Source organism: Prionailurus viverrinus, chromosome C1 (genome assembly GCF_022837055.1).
Source record: "Prionailurus viverrinus isolate Anna chromosome C1, UM_Priviv_1.0, whole genome shotgun sequence".
Taxonomy (NCBI): Eukaryota; Metazoa; Chordata; class Mammalia; order Carnivora; family Felidae; genus Prionailurus; species Prionailurus viverrinus.
This window is the reverse complement of record NC_062568.1, coordinates 62,105,843-62,118,230: the sequence shown is the minus strand read 5'-3', so window position 1 is coordinate 62,118,230 and position 12,388 is coordinate 62,105,843.

Sequence of the window (12,388 nt, the reverse complement as noted above, 5' to 3'; positions counted from 1 at the left end):
ACCTGTGATGGCCTAACGCCAATTGTCTCGCACAAATACATTTCCCAACTCCCATCCCGTACTTGGAACCTCCTAGGAAGGACTTATGGAATGCAGCGTGTTCCTCATGAAACAGGGGAAATCCCAGACTTACTGATAATTATTACTACCTGGTGGATAGGGACTTGAAAGAAAATAAGCTTAGGTATAAACATAAAAAATAATTTTACATTGAGTTTCTTATATATCTGATTCTGTCTTCAAAAACTAGCACCCTCTACAAAGGCTTCCATAGTTATAAGCATAAAATGGATGCAAAAGAAATCTATGTTGAATGTTTAGCCTCAGTGGGGTTTCCTTTGGTCTCTTACCTTGTAAAACTGCATGATGGCACTGCCTTTTCATATAGGAAGTATGTATTCACAACTCATGTCTTATATAAGCTTTCTCTGACGGTGATGATGTACATTCCTTTTTAGTTCCATTGCTTCCCTCCATTGTAAGTTTTTGTTTTTTTAATGTTCTTATTCCAAGACAACCATTCTCTTGTTCCAAAAGTAAAAGAGAATAGTGGTTGGAAATCATGTATGAAGTGAGTAGGAGGAGACGGTGGGGCGGGGATCCTGAGGTCTGTGGTTTATGTTACAAAAAAGACTGGTAAGATCTTTGGATGAAAAGGAAGTTGCTTATAATCTGTTGCGATCACTTTATGTTCCTGCACTGAGAAAATGTTACTTCCTGCTTTGAGCTGGGATGTGGAGCAGGGAGAACATTTACTGAGTACTAACTTCATCCCAGCAATTATTCCTACATTATCTCATTTAGTCTCCACAAAACTCCTGTATAATCTTTTGGGTGAGGAGCTCAAAGATGTACAGCTAATAGAGTTGGACTGGGCAAACAGGTCTGTCAGACCCCAAACCCATGCTCTGTCAACTACGTCATGTCAGAGAAGTTTTAAGATTGTTTTATCCTGAATCTAAGGGTAAACGATTTTGTATCTTCAGCTTGTCTTGAAGGCATTCATTGACAATTTCTATTTTCACAGTTTCTATTTCACTCGTAAATGATAACATATGGAAAAGTTAAGCAATATATGTTTTTTTTTCTTCTACATATAAATCTTACATCTTCAAGTATATTAAAACCAAAGTTGTTAATTTTGTTTCATATAAAGATTCCCTTAAATATAAGATGCTATGAAACCAAAACGCAAACACACTGATTTCTACAATCAAAACATTGAGGATCATGGGAATCCCTAGACAACAAAAGAGGATAAAAGAGAGCATGAAGCTATTTTAATACAGTTCTCCTTTTTAACAATAGATACAAGAATTGTTCATTTAGACACTTTATGTACAACTTTCAGTGTAACAAAGATTCCCCCCAAAATGGTTAAAATTATGCTATAATTGTATAACAACTTGTAATGTTATATTTAAAACTGTAAAATCCTCCAAATAGTAATGCTTTGTACTATTTAATAGTATAATTTTGTCCATTTAGTTATAACTAGAAAAATGTAAATAAAATATCTCCAAATTGGTATTTTGACATAAAAAATAAGAGTCTCTGTTTCTTTCATGTAATACACAAACTTCCATTGAAAGTGAAATATTTGTGGGGCGCCTGGGTGGCTCAGTTGGTTGAGCATCCAACTTTGGCTCAGGTCATGATCTTGCCGTTTGTGAGTTCGAGCCCCACGTCGGGTCTGTGCTGACAGCTCAGAGCCTGGAGCCTGCTTGGGATTCTGTGTCCCCCCCTCTCTGCCCCTCCCCGACTCACACTCTGTCTCTCTCTCCTTCAAAAATAAAAAACATTAAAAAAAATTTTTTTTAAAGAAGAAAGTGAAATACTTGTGAAGAATTTGGGACCAATAGTTCTTAATTAAATCAATCTCTTGACAGAAGCAAAACTGTGAATTGAGAAGATACAACAAAACTCACTAATATAAAAAATGGAATTATGAGTTTTGTAGTTGTATTGTATTGTAATTTTGTAATTGTATTGTATCGGAGGCCATCGAAACACACTAGAGAGATGTATGGAATTGCAGTGCGTGGGCTGTATTTAAGAAATCATTCTAGGGCGCCTGGGTGGCCTGTTAGGCATCTGACTTCAGTCCAGGTCATGATCTCACAGTTTGTGAGCTCAAGCCCCACTTCAGGTGAGACAATCTCTCCCTCTCTCCCCCTCGCTCACTTACACCCTCTTTCTCTCTCCGAGAGAGAGATCATTCTAGAGGTACATAATATAAAGATATTCAGTAAAAAGGTAGACCAAAATAAGAATCATCATGTATAAATAATGTTTTACAACATCTGAGTGAGAGAGTTTTCAAAATAACTCTTCATTCCTAAAGATCGTCAAATACATAAGACTTGAGAGAAGCTGTCAATTTGTTATGGAATTTGACCTTTGGTAGCATCACTGACCGTAATGAACTGGACTGACCAGTTTTGCCATATTTTTCCTAACAGCAGTTAAACACTACCATAATCTCACAGAAATCAGGAAATGATGTCCCAGACCACACACAAGTAGCTGAGTTTTAAAGGACTGAAAGATTATGTTTTTAAAATATTTTGCTTAAATACAATAATGGCAATGGTTGTGTAGTAGTCTTTGCTTTTTACTGGTTTTACCAAATACTGAGGAGTTTCAAAAGAACATTTATTGAATATATACTATATATAAAGAATGATTATGCCAGAAACAACTGTGTACCTACCACCTATTAAAGAGAAGCAATATTATCCTGATGCCTTCTGTGGGACCCTCTTGGATCCAACTTTTCCTAACCTTGAATTTTGTATTCATCATACCTTTGCTTTCCTTTAGAGTTTGCCACACACATTTGTATGCCTAAATAAAATACTGGCTAATTTTATACATTTTTTTCCCTCAGGTCAGTTCCTTTTTTTTTAATTGAAGTATAGTTAACATTCAGTATTACATTTGTTTCAGATATACAGTAATTCAACAGTTCTATACATTACATTGTCCTCATCACAATAAATGTGCTTAGTCCCCTCTATCTATTTCATCCATCTCCCCACCCCCCTCCTTTCATACATTTTTACATTTTATATATGATAAAAATATATGTATAATATTCTGCTACTTGATTTTTTTTTTTTTGCTCACGATGTAGATGAGATTTATACATGTTTTCTCATGTAGCTGTTACTAATTAATTTCACACTATATTGACTTTATCCATTCTGCTCTTGATCAACATTTGAAAAATCTCCAGGTGCACGTATGAGAGAGAAAGACATCACAAACAATATTGCTAAGAATGTTCTTATACTTGCCTCTGGTACATGTGAAAGAGGTTTTCTTGGATAAATATCTAGGAGTGAAATTGCTAGGTTATAGCAAATTTACCAGATAATGCCCAGTTATTTTCCAGAGTGGTTATGTAACACATCCTTATGGTTTTGATGGCATGCTCCTTTACTGAACTGTAGTATATATGTGTATAGATGTACACATAGATCTGTACATGCATATAATTATATATGTATTACTCTTTTTGATATAATTTTCTGAAAATAATTTTATATACTAGAAATCTAAGTCATAGTATTAGTGCTGCCTTTTCAAAAGAACCAAGAATTGTAAAAGATGTGGTTGATTGGGAATTTTTGTTATTTGTTGCCAGGAAACAAAATATTAAGGAAAAAATGGGAAGAATGTTTTAGTTATGTCTTAACAGATGGAAAAACAAATGTATTTATCTTTCACTTGCCTTCCATTACATTACTGATGTCTTCATTTCTAGGACTGAAATAGGCATTCACTCCATTCTCAATCTTGGTCTTTGGTCTTCGGTCTTTGGTCTTCTAAAGAAGTTCAAGGGCTGATTGCTGACATTCGAAATAATGTGTTATGCAAGAAACCAGTTTCAGGGATGGAAGGAAAACTACGCTTCTTTAGCTAGAACTCCTAAAAATCATCAGAATGGGAGTACTGAAAAAGATTTCAATGTCTATTTGTCTCCTCTGTAATTTTTTTTGGACTTTTTTTTCTGCTTGTAACAATCCTCCACTTTAAGTTGAAGAGGGTTCATTAACTGCCCAACTGGGTATATTTCAAATATTCTAAAAGTTTAGACTTTACTTAACTAAAATCCTCTGGGTACAATACCACCAGAAGCACATGCTTCTCATTATATCTAATAAGATTTCTTTAATCAGCGCAGGCCTATAAAAACGTGCTGTTCTTTGGAAGAAACATTTTGTAAAATGTCCCAAAAAAAGGTGTTGTTTTTTTTTTTAACTCCGTTTGTGTAAACACTACTTTTCAAAGCTTCCTAATGTTATAGGAATTCCAAATTATTTAAATTAGAATCAAACAAATGATAATATTATCTTGAAAACTCCTTGAGTGGTATCTCCCAGCTCTTGTGTTCAACTGATTAATGTTTGTGCCCTGATGACCTCTTGCACTAGGACCAGAAACCTATAAAACCCTATCTTGCAATTAAGGTTCAGTTGCTTATATATTTCATAATGTGTCCATTCCAGTGGGGTAGTGGACTCCCTAATATACTTTATAAATACTAAATGAGTAGCCTGAGTTATTTGTAAGAAATCATTACTATGAACCTAGCAAGAAATTTATTGAAATTTCTGCTAAAGATTAAATGGAGAACTGCAGAAATTTTCTAAGATTTCCAAATATATATGGGCCCTAAATGATTTGGTCATTCTTCTTCTAGCTTTGTTGATGGAGAGCTATTCAGTGCTGAGATGCTTTCTAATCTACAATCCAATATTGCAAAGCAAATTAATGTATCGGTCACTGAAAAAATCCAACATAAGGGGCACCTGAGTGGCTCAGTCGGTTAGGCATCTGATTCTTGATCTCAGCTTAGGCCATGATCTCACAGTTCATGAGATCAAGCCCCACATCAGGCTCTGTGCTGACAGCATGGAGCCTGCTTTGGATTCTTTCTTTCCCTCCTGCTCGTGCTCTCTCTCTCTCTCTCTCTCAAAATAAACTTAAAAAAAATCAAACATCTTAAGCTCAAGTAACAATGATATTAAGAGTGAATATTAATGAATGCTTATTACGTGTACTAAGCATTTTACATACCTTATTTCATTTAATTTCCACAAAAGCTCTATAAGGTATGTAATAGTATTACCACGTTAAAGATGAGGAAAGTGAGACTTCAAAGATAATGTAAATTACTCCAGTCTAGAAAGCTACTAAACAGCCAAGTGAGGATTCAGCCCATGTGGGCGGATATAGAAGCTTGTGTCCTTAATCATACTGTGCAATTCTAGATAATAGTATGAGTTTCCTATTGGTAGCTTCCTTCTCTCATCTAAGAATTCTGATGGTTCAGGGGCGCCTGGATGGCTCAGGTCATCATCTCACGGTCTGTGAGTTCGAGCCCCATGTCAGGCTCTTGCTGACAGCTCAGAGCCTGGAGCCTGTTTTGGATTCTGTGTGTGTGTGTGTGTGTCTCTCTCTGCCCCTCCCCAGCTCATGCTCTGTCTCTCTCTGTCAAAAATAAATAAACAGTAAAAATTTAAAAAAAAAAAGGAATTCTGATGGTTCAAAAACTATATATATATATATACACACACACACTTCTGTGTGAATGAAATGACTACTGTGTACATTGTGCTGTGGGGAGTAATACAAGGACCCATTCACAGTCCCTCCCCATAAGAAGCTTACAGTATAGATGGGGGATAAAACATAAACACGAATACATATGATCAAAAGCAAAATATGACACGTGCCATATGAGACATACTGTGTTGATGCCCAAAGAAAAGAAGTCCTGGAGCACCTCGGTGGCTCAGTCAGTTAAGCAGTGGACTTCAGCTCAGGGCATGATCTCAAGGCTCATGACTTAGAGACCCGTATCAGGCTCTGTGCTGACAGCTCAGAGCCTGGAGACTGCTTCGGATTCTGTCTTCCTCTCTCTGTCTCTCCCCTGCTCACTCTCTGTCTCTCAAAAATAAATACACATTAACAAAATAAAAAAAAGAAATCTTTTTGGCTAAAGGGACATGAAGAGTCTTTGTAAAGCGGGTGATAGGAATCTTTTGAGGAGGGTGAAAGGGGAAGTCAGGATTTTGCACAAAGCATGCCCTGCAACCAAAGCTTAAAGCACGTTGTAGGCCAGACAACCTGGTTGAGCTAGGACAGCTTATGTATAAAGAAAACGTAGATGCTGGGATGAAGATTTTGTGTGAAACTATTAGACAGAGGGGAGCCACTGAAGGTTTTGAAGTAGGGAGTGACCGCTTTCAGTATGAAGCGTCAGCGCATGTGCTAGATGCAGGGGTGAACAAGGCCAGGTCATTCCCTGCCCTCATTGCTCTTACAGGCTGATGGCAGAGAAAGAGGCCAATTTTCATCACCGCTAACAGAGTGATGATTATGCACAGAACAAGGGCAGAGACTGAGTAGAAAAGCACTTCAATGTTTTGGTTTATTTCCTCTGAATACCTTTTTTTTTTTTAAGAAATAAACATTTTGTTTTAAAATAATTTGAATTCTATTGAAATTTATTTTAAGATAGTATTAAATAATGATGTTTTTCTATATAAAAAAAGTACATACAATCTGAACTTTACTGATTACATTTACAGATACACAAAACATTTTCTTTTGCTTAAGAGTAGTTTCTAGCACAGGTAATTTACAAAATTCATCTCAATCACTATTAAAATTGACATTTGATCATTTAAGGAATATCATTTGATATTAGAACTCTGTGGGGTAAATCTCAGAAAGACTAAGGCTACTTTCACAGATTGGTTACTTACACAATACAAATTACTGCTGCAACTAGATATACATGTTGAAGGGATGTCTTTGGAACTTCTGAATTTGACTCGAATCTCTCTAAATATAGCAAATCACAAGGTTCTCTCTGAGTTGGAAAATTTTGTAATGACCAATTACAAATATAGGAAAGCCAACTTAAAAAGAGGTCAATAGGAAAGGTATATAAACTGTCCAACTATAATCTATCACCTTTATGAAAAAAAATTTTTGTGATAAGACCTGCTTGTATTAGAAGTTTTTATAGGCTTAGAAAACATAAAACTCAGAGATTTTTGAAAATGAAAAACTAAAGAAAATTACTGAATTTATTCTAAGATACTAATGTCTCAGTAGAAAATAGCAGTAAGGTAAGCCCTCTACAACAGTCTAATTTAAACTGATAATTGGTGGTGGTGGTGGTGAGGGAGGATTAATTAGGAGTAAAAAATCAGATTGTAGCCAAACTTTAAAAAGAATTTAAATATACCGATGTTTCGTTTCCTTTGAACAGCTCAATACCTGATACTGACAAATGTGGATACAGGTGATAAAACTGTGTGTGTTATTGTCAACACCACATAACTAACATTTACTAAAAACAAAACAAAACAAAAAAAAACCCAAAAACAAAAAAAACCCACTTTCTTCCAAATAATTTGTTTTCATCATCAGATATCCATATGCATTTAGTATTTTTTATTTATGCTCTGAAATGTATGCGTATTATATTTTTCTTTCTCTTTTCAGGGTTAAAAAATAAAGTTTTATGCTTTCTACTATACTTTAAGAGTATTCTAAATATTGAAGATTTTATTTGCTCAAATAAATTGTATTCTTATGACGGAAAGGGCTCCTCATTGTTTCCATACCAGTGATATTTCACTCCAATGTTTACTTGCTCTGAAATTTCATAGCAGCAGAAATTCTACCATATATTGTATTTTTATCTGGTATCTATTAAGAATGTGTTTGGCTGCAGTTGACGGGGGAAAAAAATCTAACTAATAGTGACTTAACAAATACAAGTTTATTTTCTCACATAACAAGTCTAGAGGTAGGTGTTGCTGCCTTTGGTTTGGTTACTCAGTAATATAATCAATAACATTTATTTTTCTGCCCCACTGTTGTCAACATGTTGGTTTTCCTTTCCCCTGGTTACCAGCTCAGGGCCACAAAATGACTGTCACTGGCCAGCAATACATGCATGCTCAAGTTAGGATGGGATGGAGGGGTGGGCTCCCACCTACTTCTGTCTCTTTTCGTCAGGAAGACAAAAGCTTTCCCAGGAGCCCCCTTAGCAACCTCTTACAGCTTAAGGACCCCACAAATTTCAAACGAAGCTGGGAAAGCAGGAAACAAGGTTCCCATGATCGAGTTAGATTATTGTGAGACAGAGGCACCTCGGTGGCTCAGTTGGTTAAGTGGCTGACTTTTGCTCAGGGCGTGTGCTGACAGCTCAGAGCCTGGAGCCTGGTTAGGAATCTGTGTCTCCCCCTCTCTCTACCCCTGTCCTGCTCATGCTCTGTCTCTCTCTCCTTCAAAAACAAATAAACATTAAAAAGATTATTGTGGAATACTGCCCAGAGATGGCTATATTGACATTTCAAACAAAGCCATAAATTCTCAGGGAAGAAGGTGAAAGAATGGGTATTTGGTAAGGAGCATAAAAGGGTCTGTCTAAATGCCCTAATTACTTGGAATGTAAAATTCTTAAATATGGGAATTGTGTCCAGTCCTTCCCTTACGTATAGGACTTAGGTCATAATGCAAGTTGTTGATGGTACAAATCCTGTATCAGATATAGGTATAAGAGTATATTCTATATATTAAGGCAATTATCACTAAATTTTACTCAGTTGTACCAATGGGAGAGGTACTACACAAAACTAGAGGGTTATATATATATATATATATACACATATACATATATATAAAATCTTATATATGTATATATATATATATACATATATACATATATATAAAATCTTATATATGTATATAATATATATATAATCTTAGCTCAGACTGCTAAATACCATGCACTGGGTAGCTTAAATAGCAGACATTTACTTCTCACAGTTCTGGAGGTGAGAAGTCCAAGCCCAGGATGCTACCAGATTCAATTTCTGATGAAAGCATATATTCTGGCTCACAGATAGCCTCGTGCCTTCTTGCCGTGTCCTCATATGATGGAAAGAGAGTGTTTTTCTTCTAAAAATACTATTCCCAATGAAGCCCAATTTCATAACCTCATCTAAACCTAATTACCTCTTTAGGGCCCTACTTCCAAATACCATCATATTCGGAGTTAGAGCTCAATGTGGGGGTTTGGGGAGGGACAAAAATATACAAGCCATAGCATATATATGTAATATGCCATATTACATATATAAATATATAATAACACACATATATGTAGATTTTTATTCTAAGTCTTCAAGTATTTATTATACATTCCTATGACCAAAAAATTGTAGACGCTGAAAAATACTAACAGCAAAGAGTTCCAGCTTTTAAAACATTAAAGGTAAGATACTGAAGCAATAAATACAGATCCAAGCTGAACTAAAATGTTATATAATCAATATAACAGTATCAGCCTTTTACCTGATGGCTATTATGTATTAGTGATATAAGTATTTTATTTTATCAGAATTTCCCAACAATGCTGCTAGGTAGTCATTGACCTCATCTTGAGGATTAGGAAACTAACGGGCACCTGGCTGGCTCAGTCGGTAGAGCATGTAACTCTTGGTCTTAGGGTTGTGAGTTTGAGACCCATATTGGGTGTAGAGATTACTTAATTTAAAAAAAAAAAAAACTTAAAAAAAAAAACTAAAAAAAAAAAAAAAAGGATTAGAAAACCGAGAACACTGAGAGTTTAAGCACTTGTTCCCGATCACCCAAGTCTAAGCAATGGATCTGAAGTTCGGAATGGTTCTCTTTTTTCCCAACGCTATGTCTACACATAGAGCACACACCACCAAGGCTGCTTACTTCATTTTGTGAATAGAAGCTTCCCTCATAATGTTGCTTTGTTTTACCCTTTTTCTTTTCTAAAATTGTGTTTTTTATTTATTTTAAGAAAGAGAGAGAGCATTCATGAGCAGGAAAGAGGCAGAGAGAGGGAAGAGGGGGAAAGAGAGAATCCCAAGCAGGCTCCGTGCTGTCAGAGCAGAGCTCGATGCAGGATTCAATCTCACAGTGAGATCATGACCTGAGCTGAGATCAAGAGCCACACCCTTAACCAAGTGGGCCACCTGGCACCCCTTACCCTTTTTCATTCCTAGCTTTCTCATAGGTGACTTAGGTAAATGGGCAGATGGAAAGAAGATCAGATTATGGAGATGATAAAGTGATGAGAGACGAGATTATAAACAGAGAAAATGTGAAGAGTGAGAGGTGAACGAAATGGGGGAAGAAGAGCCAAGTTAAACCCTTGGGATTCTGAAGGGAGCAAACAGGAAAGGGGAGAGAAGGGAATGAATACCGACGAGGTATTTCTCCAGGCTGTGGGTCAGCGGAATGGCAGTATCCCACTCCGTGTCCCTGCTCTCTCTGATCTCGGGCCATGCATGTGGCTTGGCATTGTACCTCTAACAGTAGGATTCTGGGAGAGGCTTGTGGTAGTTACTGAATTACACTTTCCCTAACTATTCTTGTGTTCCAATTCTCCCTTTAAGGTCTTTTATGGTTAATCTCAAACCACATAAATATTTAACTCTCCTTTTAGTTACATTCCAGAAGCCTGTTCTCAAACAAGCATAAGTTAATACTCTAAATTTCAGTAACCACAAGCTGAGATTAATCTGCCCTAATGTCACTGTGTTCCTCCTCTTCAAGTGAGTGTAAAGAATGATGTGCAAAAAGCCTTGACCAATTTGCAACTCCTTTTGCTTCACTATTAATGTAGCACAGAATCTCATATATGGAAAGGAGCTTAAGGTCCTAACCACTCAGCCAACATTTCAATCTGCCTACCCTGTTTAAAATCCTCCAAAGTGGTCTTTTAGCCTTATTTGATGCTTCCAATTCAGGGAGTTCAGTGCTTCTGCAGGTAGTCCTTTCCATCTTTGGACAACTCTTTTAGAGAGAGCTTTTTTTTTTGTTTGCCGATTGGAATAACAGATATTCCACAATAACAAAGGCCATGAAATATCAATGACTTTTTAACAGCAGAGACTCATTTCTTGCTTACGTTACATACCTACCACAGGTCAGCTTGGCCCTGCCCCACATTGACTTCTCTCTGGGGAAGGAGGAAAAGAGGAAAAGAGTTCATGGCAAATCCCATGCTGTCCTTTAAGTATCTACATTTCATTAGCCAACAGAAGTCACACAAAATCCTAACCCTGGGTGGGACAAGAGGAGAAATATCTCAGAGAAAAAAATATTTTGAATAATAATACAATCTACCATGTGTTTATTGAGTCAAAATCCTTTTCCAACTATCATCCCACCCGTGGTCCTTCCTCATCACCTTTGCTCTCTACCAGTTCTACAAGAGTTAGAAAATTGCGGTTCTTTGAGCTGTCTCCTTTCTAGTCTAATCTGCTCCAATTCTTTCATCTGCCTGATCTCTATATTTAGTGCTCTCACCTAACATCACTTTTAGAGCCTGTTCAGCCATCTTAGATCTCCAGGTGAGAAAATTGTTGGTTTATTCTCTAGAGGAGGGCATCCCTGACACACTCCCCTTTGGGATGATGGGTTTTGGCTGATGCTGAGTGTACAAGACAAAAAAAAAAAACCTTTCCTTAAATAATACCTTATCTAATAGTCCCCATATTTTTTCATCAGCTCAGACCCTTAAGTTTTTTGTTTTGTTTTTTTTATTGGAAATTTATCCATTCATTTTCGACAGAGAGAGAAGGAGAGCACACAAGAGTGTGACTGGGGGAGGGGTGGAAAGAGAGGGAGACAGAGAATCCCAAGCAGGCTCTGCACTATCAGCATGAGTCTCACAGGGGGCTCAAACTCAGGTCATGACCTGAGCCAAAATCAAGATTGGATGCTTAACTGACTGAGCTACCCAGGGACCCCAACCATTAAGCCTTTCACAAACTTCCAGGTCCCTTAGCTATTACACCTCAGAATGTAGACTTCTTTGAGCACTTTTTTTTTTTTTAATGTTTATTTATTTTTGAGAGAGAGAGAGACAGAGTATGAGCAGGGGAGGATTACAGAGAGGGGGAGACACAGAATCCGGAGCAGGCTCCAGGCTCTGAGCTGTCAACACAGAACCCAACACGGGGCTCCAACCCACAAACCATGAGATCATAACCTGAGTCGAAGTTGGATGCTCAACCAACTGAGCCACCCAGGTGCCCCATCTTTGAGCGCTTCTGAAAACAGATGTCATATCCCTGACTATAGTTAATTTAACAATTTGAAAAAGGATGTGAACGGAAAAAAGCAGTTGTATTGGCAAAATTGCCCAAACCTCCGCTTGTTGTATAGGACTGGTTCACAGTGTGGACTTTGGAAACAATTGGTCTTAGTTAAAACGTGACTCCACTAAATACTACCTATGTGACCTTGGGCAAGTTACTTAACCCTGAGCTTTTATTTCCTCATCTAGTGAGATACTTTATGTGGTTTTTGAGGG